Source organism: Bubalus kerabau, chromosome 1 (genome assembly GCF_029407905.1).
Source record: "Bubalus kerabau isolate K-KA32 ecotype Philippines breed swamp buffalo chromosome 1, PCC_UOA_SB_1v2, whole genome shotgun sequence".
Classification (NCBI taxonomy): domain Eukaryota; kingdom Metazoa; phylum Chordata; class Mammalia; order Artiodactyla; family Bovidae; genus Bubalus; species Bubalus kerabau.
In genome coordinates this window covers 81,758,192-81,776,597 of record NC_073624.1, presented here as the reverse complement: position 1 = coordinate 81,776,597, position 18,406 = coordinate 81,758,192, and positions in this window count along the sequence as shown.

Below are 18,406 nucleotides of genomic sequence, written 5' to 3'. Positions count from 1 at the left end.
GTGAGATGTATGGAAAGAGTAACATGGAAAATTTCATTACCATATGTAAAATAGATAGCCAATGGGAATTTGCTATACAGCTCAGGAAACTCAAACAGGGGCTCTGAATCAATCTAGAGGGGTGGGATGGGGAGGGAGATGGGAGGGAGGTTCAAAAGGGAGGGGACATATGTATACCTATGGCTGATTCATGTTGAGTTTTGACAGAAAACAACAAAATTCTGTAAAGCAATTATCCTTCAATAAAATATAAACACATTTAAAAAATAGTGTTAGAGAAGTTATAAATTCCCTAAGTAAGACATGGAGCTGTGGTTCAAATATATAACTGTGCAAAATGCTGGACTCAATGAAGCACAAGATGGAATCAAAATTGAGGGTAGAAATATCAATAACATCAGATATGCAGATGACACCACCCTTATGGCAGAACTTGAAGAAGAAGTAAAGAGCCTCTTGATGAAGATGGAAGAAGAGAGTGAAGAAGCTGGCTTAAAACTCAAACCATTCAAAACACTAAGGACGTGGCATTCAGTCTCATTAGTTCAGTTCAGTTCAGTAATTCAGTCTTGTCCAACTCTTTGCGACCCCATGGACTGCAGCACACCAGGCTTCCCTGTCCATCACCAACTCCCAGAGTTTGGCCAAACTCATGTGCATTGAGTCTGTGATGCCATCCAATCATCTCATCCTCTGTTGTCCCCTTCTCCTCCCACCTTCAATCTTTCCCAGCATCAGGGTCTTTTCTAACGAGTCAGTTCTTCACATCTGGTGGCCAAAGGATTGGAGCTTCAGCTTCAGATTCAGTCTTTCCAATTATTATTCAGGATTGATTTCCTTTACGATTGACTGATTTGATCTCCTTGCAATCCAAGGGACTTTCAAGAGTCTTCTCCAATACCACAGTTCAAGAGCATCAGTTCTTTGGCACTCAGCTTTCTTTATGGTCCAACTCTCGCATCCATACAAGACTACTGGAAAAACCATAGCTTTGACTATATGGATCTTCAACAACAAACTGATGTCTCTGCTTTTTAATATACTATCTAGGCTTCTCATAGCTTTTCTCCAAAGGGGCAAGTGTCTTTTAATTTTATGGCTGCAGTCACCATCTGCAGTGATTTTGGAGTCCAAGAAAATAAAGTCTGTCACTGTTTCCATTGTTCCCATCACTTCATGGCAAATAGATGTGGGGGGGGGTGGGAATGGAAACAATGACAGTCTTTATTTTCTTGGGCTCCAAAACCACAGTGGATGGGGACTGCAGTCATGAAATTAAAAGACGCTTGCTCCTTGAAAGAAAAGCTATAACAAACTTGGACAGCATACATAAAGCAGAAACATCACTTTGCCAACAACAGTTCATTTAGCCAAAGCTATGGTTTTTCCAGTAGTCATATACAGATGTGAGAGTTGGACTATAAAGAAAGCTGAGCACTGAAGAACTGATGCTTTTGAACTGTGGTGTTGGAGAAGACTCTTATGAGTCCATTGGACTACAAGGAAGTCAAACCAGTCAATCCTAAAGGAAATCAGTCCTGAATATTCATTGGAAGGACTGATGCTGAAGCTGAAGCTCCAATCCTTTGGCCATCTGATGGGAAGAGCTGACTCATTAGAAAAGACCATGATGCTGGGAAAGATTGAGGGTAAAAGGGTAAGGGGACAACAGAGGATGAGGTGATTGGATGGCATCACTGACTCAATGGACATGAGTTTGGTCAAATTCTGGGAGACAGTGGAGGACAGGGAATCCTGGTGTCCATGAGGTTCCAAAGAGTCAAACATGACTGAGTGACTGAACAACAGCAACAACTGGAAGCGATTTTCAGCAGGAAGGACTGGGCTGTATACAGTCATCACTCTGTATGGTCAAAAAGGGAGAAACCCTCAGTGATATGACAGATCTGGGGCCCAGATCATCATTGCTGTCATTGTTAGCATTTTCTTTGGCTGAAAGCATATCAGCTAAGAGTCTCTGTGACTTTGACTTCTGATTTAGAGTCCACAAAAGGAGATTTGTTTTAAAAATTGAGAGCTAAATTTGGGTTTCTACACAGTTAATTTACACATCATAGAATATAACCTATGTTTTATTGGCCACACCAGACTAGTGATCAACAGAGTCAAGCATCAGTTCTCTGGAGCTGTCATCCCCTCATATGGGCCAATGTCAGGTCCTTCATGGTCTTCCAAATATGCCTGGAGCCCCCAGGATGTATATCACATGTGTTCCCAAAGTATTATTTTGACTACCAAGTAGAAACTAACTTAATCTTTTTCTTTTCTTCCTTGGTTAGATTATAAACTCCATGATACTCCTTGAGTTGTTTTCACCCCTGTGCCCACAGAGTTTAGTCTTTTTTTTCCACAAGGGAAATTGTTTTCTTCATGGAAAAGCATTTTATTTTATATTTTATTTTATTTTTCAGCATTTTATTTTAAATTTAGTGGTGTGCACATGTCAATTCCAAACTCCCAATATAACCCTTTTAATGGCTGAGTAATATTCCATTGTATATATGTACCACATCTTCTCTATCAATGTATATTTAGGTTGTTTCCATGTCTTAGCTATTGTAAACAGTGCTGCAATGAACACTGGAATTCATGTCCTTTCAGACCAGGTTTTTCTCTAGATAAATGCCCAAGAGTGGGACTGCAGGATCATATAATAGCTCTATATTTAGTTTTTTAAGAAACATTCATGGGATTTCCTCCTAGATGGTTCAGGTAAAGAATTTGCCTGCAATGGGCTATGCTCCCTGGGTCAGGAAGATTCCTGGAGAAGGAAATGGTAACCCACTTCAGTATTCTTGCCTGGGAAATCCCATGGACAGAGGAGCTTGGCGGGCTACAGTCCATGGGGTTGCAAAGAGATGGACATGACTGAGCAACTGAGCACAGAAAGAACCTCCATACTGTTCCCCACAGTGGGTGTACCAAGCTACACTGCCACCAACAGAGTGTGTGTGGGGTGGGGGGAGGGTTCTCTTCTCCCCACATGCTCTCCAGCATTTATCGTTTGCAGATTTTTCTGTGATGACTGTTCTGACCAGTGTGATGTGAGGTTGATTTACAGTGTCACCTGGCCAATTCTATGTCTTCTTTAGAGAAATGTCTCATTAGATCTTCTGCCTATTTTTTGACTGGGTTGTGTTTTTTTTTTATATATTGAGCTGCATGGGCTGTTTATAAATTTTGGTGACTAAGTCTTTGTCCATTTCATTGTTTGCAAATATTTCCTCCCAATATATGAGTGTCTTTTCCTTTATTTTTATTATATTTATTTATTTATTGAATAAATTATTATTTTTTAATTGAAGGATAATTGCTTTACAGAATTGTATTGGTTTCTGCCAAAGATCAACATGAATCAGCCATAGGTATACATATGTCCCTTCTCTCTTGAACCTCCCGCCCACCTCCCTCCCTATCCCACCTCCTAGGATGTTACAGAGCCTATGGGTTGTCTTTTCATTTTGTTTATAGTTTCCCTTACTGTGAAAAAGCTTTTAAGTTTTAATTAGGTCCCATTTGTTTATTTTTTGTTTTTATGTCAATTGCTCTGGGAGAGAGATCAAAAAAGATTTTGCTATGATTTATGTCAAAGGGTGTTCTGTCTATGTTTTCCAACGCTGTCTTGAGAAGGAGAGCTGGAGGAATCAGGCTCCCTGACTTCAGACTATAATTATGAAACTACAGTCATCAAGAGAGCATGGTACTAGTGCAAAAATGAAACATAAATCAGTGGAACAGGATAGAAAGCCCAGAAATAAGCCCATTTATGGCCAATTAATCCACAGTAAAGGAGGCAAGCCTTTTGCAGGCTTGGACTAGGAGCAGGACCAGAAAACTGGATCCCATTCAACCATTTCCTAGATCACATATAAAACTCTGTGAAAGTCTCTCAGTTGTGTCTGACTCTTTGCCATCCCATAGAGTATACAGTTCATGGAATTTTCCAGGCCAGAATACTGGAGTGGATAGCTATTCCCTTCTACAGGGGATCTTCCCAACCCAGGAATCAAACCCAAGTCTCCCGCATTGCTGGCTGATTCTTTACCAACTGAGCTACCAGGGAAGCCCTATAAAACTCTGATTCTGTGCAAAAAAACTGCAAAGAAGGATCCAGACCTTAAATGACAGAGATTTAATGCCCTGCCATCCAATGGAACAAACCACTTATAGTTAGAATTCAGCTATGTTTAACAAAAGATAGTGAAAATATTTACATGATTAAGTGTGCCATCTGAGATTTGATCCTGCTATTACAACTTCTAAAATTTTAAATGTAAAAAATCTTTAATGCCTCTGCAATGAACTCATTCATTTAGCAAATACTTACTGAAGGACTCCTAAGTAAGTGCCAGGCATTTGGGATAAAATGATGAAGAGGAGTTATATACCAAATCTTTCAGCCTAGCAGCAGGATAATCTAATAAGTGAAATTAAATACAGTATGCTAAGAATAATGATAAAGTAAGAGAAACAGAAAACATACAGGAGACCACCTAACTCAGAGATTCACACAAGAGAATGTTCCCCTAGAAACAGCCCTGAGAGAGAGAATACACTGAATACTGGAGAAAGTGAGATAAACATGGTATTTAAGGTGGAGAGTGGTGAGAACGAATGAGCCCATAGAGGCCACCCAAGTCCAAGTCAGTGAAGGTCTTGAAAACAAAATTAAAGAATTTGGGCAATTAATTTGTTGCTCCAGCTTTTCATATCTACAAATTTTTATCAAGTTTCTAAAGAAGTTTTCTTTCTCTAGTTGCCTTTCCATATATACCAGTTACAGCTATTTATTCAGAAGGAATAGCCTCTCCAGTGTGTAAATTTTCTGGTTAGTATTTCCATTTGTGGAAGAGCTGTGCCATGCAGCAGGCAGTAAGAGAAATCTTGAGTCACAAATGTTTTTAACCAGAAAAGGGCCATTTCCAATCTGGCTATTACCTGAAGATGAGCCCTTGTTGCACAAGACTCATTTATCTCTGTTTCACTTCCTTTGTTGCAATATCAAACAGCCCCATAATTGCAGCAGCACAGGTCCACTTCTGTTTAAAATAAAGAAGCAGAAATATACTTCTACTTTCATTTTAGGTTCATATCATCACCTTTTAATATTTCACTTCTGAAAATGAGGCTACCTTCCAAAACTAACCAGATTAACTGATTTACCAGGTTAGGCAGAAGTCTCACAACCCACCCAGAACTACACAGGGTCAGGCAATATGGAAATAGGCACTGGTGGGTGGTTTGCTCAAGGGTAGGTACACTGAGCCTTCCTAAAGTGAAAATTTTATATGATCATATTTTTAAAAAATATTTCAACTATGTTGTTAGTATTTGGAAAATTTAAAACAGTTTAAACACTAACTTTGTAGTTACTGGTTCAAGTGCAAGAGGCATTAGCTTAATGATAACTAAAAATTTCCATTTTCCAAAGGCTGGAAAGATTCCAATGGATACCCTACCTGTTCAGGGCAGTTGAGTGAACAAATCATTGTTATTTACCTGAATTTATATGCACAGTTTATAATGGAGATGTAGGTTACAATGTAATGAAAGTTACAAACATTTGAGACAAACAATGGATCCAAAAACATCTCAAACCTCTTTTTATACTCCTGAATGGTATGAAGCAAATTGAACAAAAGTCACCTACACAATAATCTCATAGCCAACCAGAGACTGGGAGAGTAATAGGCAGAAAGGCTAGGGGCCCCCAAATGGAGGAAATAGGCTGTGTGTCAGACATTTTTTATCTCTCTCTTAAGTGGCAGGAGGAAACAAACTACAAGTGTCAGATTTTTTCCCCTTCTCTATACAAAATTTAAAGGAGGTTTCTTTTAAAATTCTGTGTTGCCGTGATGACACCTGGTTCCACCTGAACTTAACTTTTCTCAAAACTTGAGCTAACCAATGAGTTTTTCTTATAGAAATGTTTTTCTTAAGCTACGTTAATGAACTGTGTATTTACCCTAGACTCTATCTTTCTTCAAGTTGGTTCTGCTTAAGACTCAGAACCAATAATGGATCAACAAACTAGCATGTTTTACTCATACAAATGTTCTCTTAAACTATGTTAACGAGACTATGTATTTGCTTGGAAATCTACCTTTCTTCAAGATTCATGCCAATCATTTTCTGGCCTGGGATGACTCACCTTGTGCCAATGTTATCTCAAAATGCATGTTGTAGGTGAGGGGCCTGGTGCCACTCTTTGAGTTTTGAGACATTTCCTTTCTCTAAATAGCAGCCTGCTAAGAGGTATATAACTTCCTGCTAAAGACTAGCAGGGGGGCAGTCTTTCTGCCCCCTTCTGATGTCTATGTCAGAAGCTTTCTCTATGTCTTTTATACTTTCATAAAACTTTATTACACAAAAGCTGTGAGGAATCAAGCCCCGGATCGAATTCCTCTCCTCCAGAGGCCAAGAATCCCGTTGTCGTTCATGGCTCAGCAACAACCTTTCAAGACTAAAATTAGTTTATAAAGTGATATGCTTTTGAGCTCACTTAGCTTGACAATTTACTACTTTGTTATATTGAACTTAACTTGTGTGAATTCTACTTGGGATCCATGATATGGGATGCTACAGAGTTTATGTAAATGCCATATTTTCCCTGCTCTGTAATGTAAAATAGTGCTGTCCACCAGGTTCTCGTGACATAGGCTGATATTACACAGTGGTGTCTAAAACTTAACCATGTAGTCTGGTCTTCTGTGAGTAAAATAGATAGCCTTTGTCAAGGGGCCTGCATGGCCATAGATGTTTTTATCAGTTTTAGTCCCTAGTCCTTGAAAGCCAGTAAATATGCAGTTTGGTTGGAGTCACTGACATAATTTACCAACTCTTTAATTTCAATTGTGTCTGTGAAGTGGGAGCCATCATACACTCTGGTCATCTTCCAGGGTAAGAGATGAGACCAAACATTTAATGATTCAGCATTGCTGTGTGACACAGGAGAAGCAGAGCTTTAATCCACAGTTACTCGGGATTTTATTGTGATTCTTTTAATGTCAGACACATTTAAAGCCAGAGTTTGAGCAAATTGTGTCTTTGTGACCTCTTACATTAAATAAGCAAAGGGAAAAAAATCTTTCATTCCAACAAGCTTGTAAGCTTTAGAACCTCTAGGCAAAATAACTGGAAGTTAGGGGTTATAGAAAAGTAAGCAAGGGAATTCCCTGGTGGTTGCACTTCCACGTGTGCAGGTTCGATCTCTGATTGGGAAACTAACATCCCTCAAGCCCTGAAGTGGAGCCAAAACAAAAGAAAACAGCAAGTATAGCACCAGGAACTCTACTCAATATTATTGGTAACCTATATGGGAAAAGCATGAATTATACATATATATGTATATTCACTTTGCTATGGACCCAAAACTAACACAACATCATACATTAACTATGTGCTGTGTGTTGTGCTTAGTCACTCAGTGGTGTCTGACTCTTTGCAATCCCATGGACTGTAGCCTGCCAGGCTCCTCTGTCCATGGGGGTTCTCCAGGCAAGAATACTGGAGTGGGTTGCCATGGCCTCCTCCAGGGAGTCTTCCCCTCCCAGGAATCGAACCCAGGTCTCCTGCATTGCAGATGATTCTTTACACTCTGAGCCACCTATACACCAATAAAAACTAAATAAAAAATTAATTAATTATTTTAAAGTAATCAATTAAATTGCTAGACTTATAGTAGAGATTAATGCTATAAGAAAACAAATTATAGTCTTGGAATATTATATTCATTTGAGTTTTATTGGAAAGGAGCATTCTTTCTAAAGTTAAAATATAAAGCTTCTGATTAAACCAAGCTCAACAAATATCCTGAAATAAGATTGTAACAAGGGAGATCAATATAATATACTAGTCACAATGTGTCTCAACCACAGCTGTCTAAAATGTATACATTATTTTAGACTGAATACATCATAGCAAAGTATACTTGTGTGAATAAGCACCTAGTAGCTTTCTTTTTATTGGCATAAATTCCTACTGTAAAGTTTACCCTAATCCTATGGAAATATTTTACTATCATTGTTGACAATTTCTACTCTTGAAACTAGGGAAGATTTTAGTAAACATAACTTAAAAAATGAACATAAATTAATGAATAGAAAGATGTACTTTTAATGTGGTTTAGAATTAATGGGGAAAGCTTAGAGACATTCCAATTCACATAAATAAGTTTATTAATGAAATAAATATTTACAGTACACTTCTCTTATTCTAGGTATTGTGATAGGTGCTAAAGACTAAAAAGAAAAAAAAGCTTTTGGAAATTTTGGGTAGAGCATAAAATAAACAGAAACAACAAAAAAGTAACTATTAGAAAGAGATTCCTTATTTGCAAGTGATATATACATGAGTTTATAAAATCTGAGCAAGTGATTGCAAATCTTGTAAAATTAAACAGTTTACTACAATGACAAAACACAAGGCTTATGTTTAAAAAGTTCTTCTGTACATTCTTGTCACCTCTTCTTAATATCTTCTGCTTATGTTGGGTCCACACATTTCTGTCCTTTATTGTGCAAATCTTGGTGTGAAATGTTCCCTTGGTATCTCTAATTTTCTTGAAGAGATCTCTAGTCTTTCCCATTCTATTGTTTTCCTCTTTTTCTTTGCATTGATCCCTGAGGAAGGCTTTCTTATCTCTCCTTGTTTATCTTTGGAACTCTGCATTCAGATGAGTGTATCTTTCCTTTCTCCCTTGCTTTTGGCTTCTTTTCTTTCCTTAACTATTTATTAGGCCTCTTAGGGCAACCATTTTGACTTTTGGCATTTCATTTTCTTGGGGATGGTTTTGATCACCACCTCCTGTACAATGTTACAAACCTTAGTCCATTACAAACCTTCTGGCACTTTATCAGATCTAATCTGTTGAATCTACTTGTCACTTCTACTATATAATCATACGGGATTTGGTTTAGGTCATACCTGAATGGTCTAGTGGTTTTCCCTCTTTCTGCAATTTAAGTCTGAATTTGACAATAAGAAGTTCATGATCTGAGCCACAGTCAACTCCAAGTCTGGTGTTTGCTGACTGTATAGAGCTTCTCTATCTTCAGGTTGCAAAGAATATAATAAATCTGATTTTGATGTTGACCATCTGGTGATGTTATGTGTAGAGTCATCTCTTGTGTTGTTGGAAAAGGGAGTTCGCTATATGACCAGTGTATTCTCTTGGCAAAACTCTGTTAACCTTTGCTATGTTTCATTTTTGCACTCCAAGGCCAAATTTGCCTGTTACTCCAGATATCTCTTGACTTCCTACTTTTGCATTCCAGTCCACTATGATGAAAAGGACATCTTTTTTTGCTGTTAGTTCTAGAAGGTCTTGTAGATCTTAATAGAACTTTTCAGTTTCAGCTTCTTTGAAATTATTTGTTGGGACATAGACTTGGATTACTGTGATATTGAGTGGTTTGCCTTGGAAACAAACATATATCATTCTGTCATTTTTGAGATTGCACACAAGTACTGCATTTCAGACTGCATAAAAGACAGAAATGGCAAGGACCTAACAGAAGCAGAAGATATTAAGAAGAGGTGGAGAGAATACACAGAAGAACTATACACAAAAGATCTTAATGACCCAGATTACCATGATGGTGTGATCACTCACTTAGAGCCAGACATCTTGGAGTGCGAAGTCACGTGGGCCTTAGGAAACATCACTAAGAACAAAGCTAGTGAAGGTGATGGAATTCCAGCTGCACTGTTTCAAATCCTAAAAGATGATGCTGTTAAAATGCTGCACTCAATATGCCAGAAAAATTGGAAAACTCAGCAGTGGTCACAGGACTGGAAAAGGCCAGTTTTTATTCTAATCTCAAAGAAGTGAAGTGAAGAAGTGAAGTCGCTCAGTCGTGTCCAACTCTTTGCGACCCCATGGACTGTAGCCTACCAGGTTCCTCCATCCATGGGATTTTCCAGGCAAGAGTACTGGAGTGGCTTGCCATTTCCTTCTCCAGGGGATCTTCCTGACCCAGGGATCAAACCCAGGTCTCCCTCATTGTAGGCAGATGCTTTACCGTCTGAGCCACTGGGAAATAAGGGGAATGTCAAAGAATGTACCAACTACCACACAATTGCACTCATTTCACATGCTTGCAAAGTAATGCTCAAAATTCTCCAAGCTATCTTTCAACCATACGTGAACCAAGAACTCCCAGATGTTCAAGCTGGATTTAGAAAAGGCAGAGGAACCAGAGATCAAATTGCCAACATCTGCGGATCATAGAAAAAGCAAGAGAATTCCAGAAAAACATCTATTTCTTCTTCATTGACTATGCTAAAGTTTTTGTGTGGATCACAAAAAACTGTGGAAAATTCTTCAAAGCATGGGAATAGCAGACCACTTTATCTGCCTCTTGCAAACCTGTATGCAGTTCAAGAAGTAACCATTACAACTGCACACAGAACAACAGGCTGGTTCCAAATTGGGAAAGGAGTACGTCAAAGCTGTATTTTATCACCCTGCTTATTTAACTTATATGCAGAGTACATCATGAGAAATGCCAGGCTTAATTAAGCACTAGCTGGAATCAAGATTTCTGGGAGAAAAACCGATAACCTCAGACATGCAGATGACACCACCCTAACTGCAGAAAGCAAAGAGGAACTAAGGAGCTTCTTGATGAAGGTGAAAGAGAAGAGTGAAAAAGTTGGCTTAAAACTTAACATTTAAAAACTGAGATCATGGCATCCAGTCCCATCACTTCACGGCAAATAGATGGAGAAGCAATGGAATCAGTGATAGACTTCATTTTCTTGCACCAAATCACTGCAGATGGTGACTGCAGCCATGAAATTAAAAGACACTTGTTCCTTGGAAGAAAAGCTATGAAAAACCTAGACAGTGTATAAAAAAGCAGAGACATCACTTTGCCAACGAAGGTTCATCTAGTCAAAGATGTGTTTTTTTCAGTAGTCATGTATAGATGTGAGAGTTGGACCATAAAGAAGGCTGAGACCAAAGAACTGATGCTTTTGAACTGTGGTGCTGGAGAAGACTCTTGAGAGTCCCTTGGACTGCAAGGAGATCCAACCAGTCCATCCTAAAGGAAATCAGTCCTGAATATTCATTGGAAGGACTGATGCAGAAGCTGAAGCCCCAATAATTTGGCCACCTGATGAAAAGAGCCGACTCATTAGAAAAGACACTGATGCCAGGGAAGATTGAAGGCAGGAGGCGAAGGGGCAACAGAGGATGAGATAGCTGGATGGCATCACTCACTCAATGGACATGAGTTTGATGAAGCTTTGGGAGATGGTGAATGACAGGCAGTCCAGTCATGCCGCAGCCCATAAGGTCGCAAAGAGTCAAACACAACTCAGCAACTGAAAAAAAAAAAAATGTTAGCAAAGTAGTTTGCAATATAACAACAGCAGAGTTCTTAAATTCAACTGGGAAAAAGTATTTACATAGTTTCATTAACAGAAACAATAACCACTCCTCCCCAAAAACCTTAGGCATTTTCCTAATAAGAAATGTGTTCAGTGTCTATTAAACACATAAATATACAGAGAAAACATCCTTAAACTTTTTAAAATACATGATGACTTGAAATAAATGGACATTCCATGTTTCTGGATGAAATAATTTTTTAAAAGATCTATAAAGCTTTTAATTCATTAAATTAAATTAATTTGCAAATTAATTTATAAATATAACATAATCCAATTAAAATGTCACTGGCTTTATTAGTGCAATTACATTTAATTTAAAAATACATCTACAAAGGCACATGAGAAAAACTGATAACATTTTGAAAAAAGAAAATTTAGAGAGAAAATTTGTTCTATTAGATATTAAAGTATTTTACAAGGCAAAAACAATAGAAGAGTAGATAATTGTTGCAAATGTTGTTAAACAATAGTGCAGAATTGATAAATCTAAAATAGAATTTAGTGTGTGTAGGAACTTAATACTGATCAGAGAAACCTTATGAATTAACAGGGAAGAAATAAATTTTTAAATAGTTTTGTAGAAACTCAAGTTATTCAATGGAAGTAACACGTTTATTTCTCACATTAGAATAAGCATCAGAATAAATTCTAGACAGATTATAAAACTAAATATAAAAATTAAAAATGTAAAAGTGTTTTCTGAGTATAAAATTTTTTTAAACTCTACTATAAAGGACAATATTATATTCAATTGAATTTTTAAATGTTTAAATACTGTGCATACAAATACACTAAACTTTTACTTGGCAAAGGACAAACAGAGGGAATATATTTGCAAAATATATGGTGGATAAAAACTTAATATTCTTTCTTCTTTCCTATTCTTTCTTTCCTTCAACAAACATGTATTAAAACTCTGATTAGTCTTGTGTAGGAATTGAAGATGCAAAGGCAGAGAGCATAGATTCAGTCCCTGTGGCTGCTGCTACCCAAAAGTTACTGTGTATGGGAAGAACTGTAGAAAAATGTTCCCATGATTGTTGCAAATTGGGGAATGATCTCAGCTCCATGAATTCTCCTCAGTTGATGCCTGTGGCAAGAAACATGTACAGCTCTGTTTGGGAACTCTCCAGTTCTCCTGCCAAAGCAGCAAAAATGTCAAGTGAACATTACGTGTAAACAGACAAGGCAGAAGAGATTAGAGGGCACTTAAACCTGAGCTGAGGCTTTAGAGAAGATAGCTGGGAGATGTGGAAATTAAATTGTACGAAAATGTGCAAAATTTACACAGAGAGACACAACAGTGTAAGTGCAAAAATAAGATTCTCATTTTGTAAAGAGCTCTTCTAACCAATAAAGAAAAAAAAATGGCATCAAATATAAAATTAGGCAAAATACATTGTAAGTCATAAAATACTACTCAAAGACCTTGAAAAATTTCTTGTTCTCCCAAGTAATCAAGGATATGTAAGTTGAAACAGCAACTGAGATGTCAATTTTTCTATAAACTTGAGTTAAAAGCCCTGAAAGAACTTATACCCTTTATTCGAGTAATTACACTTCTAAAATTCTTAAATCAAATAAAACAAAAATGATAGAAACACAAAGACATGTGTAAGATTACTCATTGTTAAACTTTGTGTATGCTATTAAAATCAACTGATAAAAAGATAAACAAAAGGTAGTGTATCCAATCCAGTGAAGTCTGACTCTTTGCAGAGTCATGTCAGACTGAACTGTAGCCCACCAGGCTCCTCTGTCCATGAAATTTTCCAGGCAAGAATACTGAACAGGTTGCCACTCCAGACTCCAGAGGACCTTCAGGATTCAGGGATCAAACCTGCGTCTCTTGCCATCTTCTGAATTTCCTGCATTGGCAGGCAGATTCTTTACCACTAGCATCACCTGGGAAGCTTTGTGTATCCAATAGAATAAAGTTCTAACACATGCTGTACCATGGATGATCCTTGAAAACATATGCAAAATGAGAGAAGCTAGTCACAAAAGACCAAGTAAAGTAGTGACGGTTGCTTAGAGTTAGGGGCTGGGGAAGAAATGGCTTGGGTGGACATGGGAGTGGTAACTAAAAAGCATACGATTTCTTTCAAGATAATTAAAATGTTCTAAAATTGATGGTGGTGATTGTTACACATATTTGTAAATATATTAAAAATCATTGAATTGTATGCTTTATATGGATGAATTGTATGGTATGTGAATTATATCTCAATAAAGTTTTTTAAAGTGGTATGTATGATAGCAAATAAGAAAAAAAGAAAGAAAAAAATTCTAATGTCCAAAATATTTTAAAATAGCTGATATTTCTACCTAAATCTATCCATCTAATATTAACATTTGTCATCCAGCTTTTTCTGAATGTTGGTATTTTAGGGTGATTTTTATCTCTTTTTGTCTCACGAAAACTCTTCTGTAGATGAGAGTGAAAGTGAAAGTCATTCAGTCCTGTCTGACTCTTTGCAACCCCATGGACTGTAGCCTGCCAGGTTCCTCTGTCCATGAAATTCTCCAGGCAAGAATACTGAAGTTGGTAGCGGTTTCTTCTCCAGTAGGCATCTGATTATTTTTTACAATTAAAGGAAATGACACATTAAAGAAAAAAGATTAAAATGAACTTGTAAAATTTAAGAAAATGCTCAAAACAAAACTTCCAATATAGGACCTAGAAGTTAGAAAATTAAAAGTAGTTCATTGGATTTCTTTTTCATTGGTTCTCTTTTTTTAAATTGTGGATAATATTTTACACAGTTAACTTTATGCCCTACACTTCCTGTGTGAGCCACAGCTATTTTAAACTTCATTTCTCTCATGTTAGTCATTCAGAAGAAAAAGCAAGCTGTTCGTAAACAATATACAGTTCTAAAAATTCTATGTTCTTCTTGAAATTTCAACATTTTAAAAGAGAATGATTCAGTAATAAGATTTCTAAGTTGATGATTGACTTAGAAATGAAAAAACATAAATGACCACTAACAAAACATTTAAAACTATAACATACGTTCTTCTTGAAGTATACAGTTTAAACCACTTACAAGCAATCTTTTCTAAAATCATCTTCACCATTTCAAAATGGAAAGAACATATTGTGGTTATGCAAGGAAATATCTATAATTTAAAAAATTTTTATGTAGGGGTGAAATAATATAATGTCTATCATTTGCTTTGAAATATTTCAGCAACACAAAAGAAAGAGGAAAAGTGATGGATTAAATATACTTGGCAAAACTTTGAGAATTCTTAATTTTGACATATTTATATATTTAAGCTTATTTTGTGTTTTGAAACTTTTCATAACAAAATATTTTTGGGTGGAAGGGATTTTTTAAAGTTCTTTAAAAGAATATAAATAGAATTTAAAAAACAGAATAATAAAATATACTGCACATAGAGGAAGTTTATAAATCTTAGTTAATATAAATATGCTAAAGACACATAAATTCATTTTCTGATTCCAAACATCATTTTTTCCAAGTGGAAAAAAAGTTTAATTCTCAGTTGAAATTAGAAGAGGTATGAGACTTTCTCTATATTGTTTGTCCTAAGAGGTAAAATTCTGACCAATGGATATAAACTAAAGGAGGAAAAATATTCCAGAGATAGACTGGATGGCCTTGGGAAGTTGTAATTTACTACCCCTGAAAATGCAACTAGGCATTCCTTCTCTCAGAAAGTCAACTAGAGAAAGACTTTAACCATCAGATATGGGGTTGGACTAAAAGTTCTTTAACTTTGTTATTCAACCAGAGAGTCAGTGAGGCATAATAATAAGCTGGTTACAAGGTTTATAATTATCAGGCCAATCATGCTCAACCTCTGGGGACCTACGACAAAGTATCCATCTCTCAGGGGTGTTGTGAAGATTGAATGATAAAATATATGTAAAGCGTTAGAACCCTGCCTGGTCTATGCACTATAAAATATTTTGCTTTTCTAACTCAAAAATATTAAACTTTATGACGATAATGATTAAAATCATAAGCTTTGGAGTCAAATATCTGGTTTCTAACTACAGTTCCACCACTTACTATAATCTCCCTATCTCTCTTATTTAAACCTCAATTATTTTACTTTTCTTGGTTTACTATTTTCCTTTCTTTAAATCTTTCCATGCTAACCTCTAAATAACAAGTGTTAAAATTCAATACTAACTATTGAATTTTCCACTTTATTGTGATCCACACAGTCAAAGGTTTTGGCATAGTCAATAAAGCAGAAATAGATGTTTTTCTGGACATCTCTTGCTTTTTCTATGATCCAGCAGATTTTGGCAATTTGATTTCTGGTTCCTCTGCCTTTTCTAAAACCAGCTTGAACATCTGGAAGTTCACGGTTCACATATTGCTGAAGCCTGGCTTGGAGAATTTTGAGCATTACTTCACTAGTGTGTGAGATGAGTGCAACTGTGTGGTAGTTTAAGAATTCTTTGGCATTGCCTTTCTTTGGGATTGGAATGGAACTTTCCAATCCTGTGGCCACTGCTGAGTTTTCCAAATTTGCTGACTTATTGAGTGCAGCATTTCACAGCATCATCTTTTAGGATGTGAAATAGCTCAACTATAATTCCATCACCTCCACTAGCTTTGTTCACAGTGATGCTTTCTAAGGCCCACTTGACTTCACATTCCAGGATGTCTGGCTCTAGGTGCGTGATCACACCATTTTAATTAACTGGGTCATGAAGATTTTTTTTGTACAGTTCTTCTGTGTATTCTTGCCAACCTCTTCTTAATGTCTTCTGCTTCTGTTAGGTTCATACCATTTCTGTCCTTTATCGAGCCCATCTTTGCATGAAATGTTTCCTTGGTATCTCTAATTTTCTTGAAGAGATCTCTAGTCCTTCCCATTCTATTGTTTTCCTCTATTTCTTTGCATTGATCCCTGAGGAAGGCTTTTTTATCTCTCCTTGCTATTCTTTGGAATTCTACATTCAAATGGATGTATCTTTCCTTTTCTCCTTTGCTTTTCACGTCTCATCTTTCACAGCTATTTGTAAGGCCTCCTCAGACAGCCATTTTGCTTTTTTGCATTTCTTTTTCTTGGGGATGATCTTGATCCCTTTCTCCTACACAATGTCATAAACCTCTGTCCATAGTTCATCAGGCACTCTGTCTATCAGATGTAGTCCCTTAAATCTATTTCTCACTTCCACTGTATAATCATAAGGGATTTGACTTAGGTCATACCTGAATGGTCTAGTGGTTTTCCTTCCTTTCTTCAATTTAAGTCTGAATTTGGCAATAAGGAGTTCATGATCTGAGCCACAGTCAGCTCCCAGTCTTGTTTTTGCTGACTGTATAGAGCATCTCCATCTCTGGCTGCAAAGAATATAATCAATCTGATTTCAGTGTTGACCATCTGGTGATATCCATGTGTAGAGTCTTCTCTTGTGTTGTTGGAAGAGGGTATTTGCTATGACCAGTGTGTTCTCTTGGCAAAACTCTATTAGCTTTTGCCCTGCTTCATTCTATACTCCAAGGCCAAATTTGCCTGTTACTCCAGGTGTTTCTTGACTTCCTACTTTTGCATTCCAGTCACCTATAATGAAAAATACATCTTTTTTGGGTGTTAGTTCTAAAAGGTCTTGTAGGTCTTCTTAGAACCATTCAGCTTCAGCTTCTTCAGTGTTACTGGTTGGGGCATAGACTTGGATTACCATGATATTGAATGGTTTGCCTTGGAAACAAACAGAGATCATTCTGTCATTTTTGAGATTGCATCCAAATACTGCATTTTGGACTCTTGTTGACTATGATGGCTGTTCCATTTTTTTTAAGGGATTTCTGCCCTCAGTAGTAGATATAATGGTCACTGAGTTAAATTCACCCATTCCAGTCCATCTTAATTCACTGATTCCTAGAATGTCAAAGTTCACTCTTGTGATTTCCTGTTTGACCACTTCCAATTTGCCTTGATTCATGGACCTAACATTCCAGGTTCCTATGCAATATTGCTCTTTACAGTATCAGACCTTGCTTCTATCACCAGTCACATCCACAGCAGGGTGTTGTTTTTGCTTTGGCTCTATCTATTCATTCTTTCTGGAGTTATTTCTCCAGTGATCTCCAGCAGCATATTGGGCACCTACCAACCGGGGGAGTTCATCTTTCAGTGTCTCATCTTTTTGTCTTTTTATACTGTTCATGGGGTTCTCAAGGCAAGAATACTGAAGTGATTTGCCATTCCCTTCTCCAGTGGACCACATTCTGTCAGACCGCTCCACCATGACCCATCTGTCTTGAGTGGCTCCACACAGCATGGCTTAGTTTCATTGAGTTAGACAAGGCTGTGGTCCGTGTGATAAGATTGAGTAGTTGTCTGTGATTTTGGTTTCAGTCCGTCTGCCCTCTGATGCCCTCTCTCAGCACCTACCCTCTTACTTTGGTTTCTCTTACCTTCGACGTAGGGTATCTCCTCACAGCCAAGGCTCCTGACTTTGGACATGGGGTATCTCCTTTCGCCTGTGGCTCCAGACCTTGGACATGGGGTTGCTCTTCTCAGGCACTGCTCCAGACCTTGGACGTGTGGTAGCTCCTCTTGGCCGCTGCTCCTGACTTTCGACATGAGGTATCTCCTCTCTGCTGCTCCTGCACCACTCCCAAGAGATGGGGAGACCAAACCACCTGACCTGCCTCTTGAGAAACCTGTATGCAGGTCATGAAGCAACAGTTAGAACTGGACATGAAACAACAGACTAGTTCCAAATAAGAAAAGGAGTACATCAACGCTGTATATTGTCACCCTGCTTATTTAACTTATATGCAGAGTATATCAGAAGAAACGCTGGACTGGAAGAAGCAAGCTTGAGAGAAACAAGCTGAAGAAAGATTGCCAAGAGAAATATCAATAAACTCAGATATGCAGATGACACCACACTCATGGCAGAAAGTGAAGAAGAACTAAAGAACCTCTTGATGAAAGTGAAAGAGGAGAGTGGAAAAGTTGGCTTAAAGCTCAACATTCAGAAAAC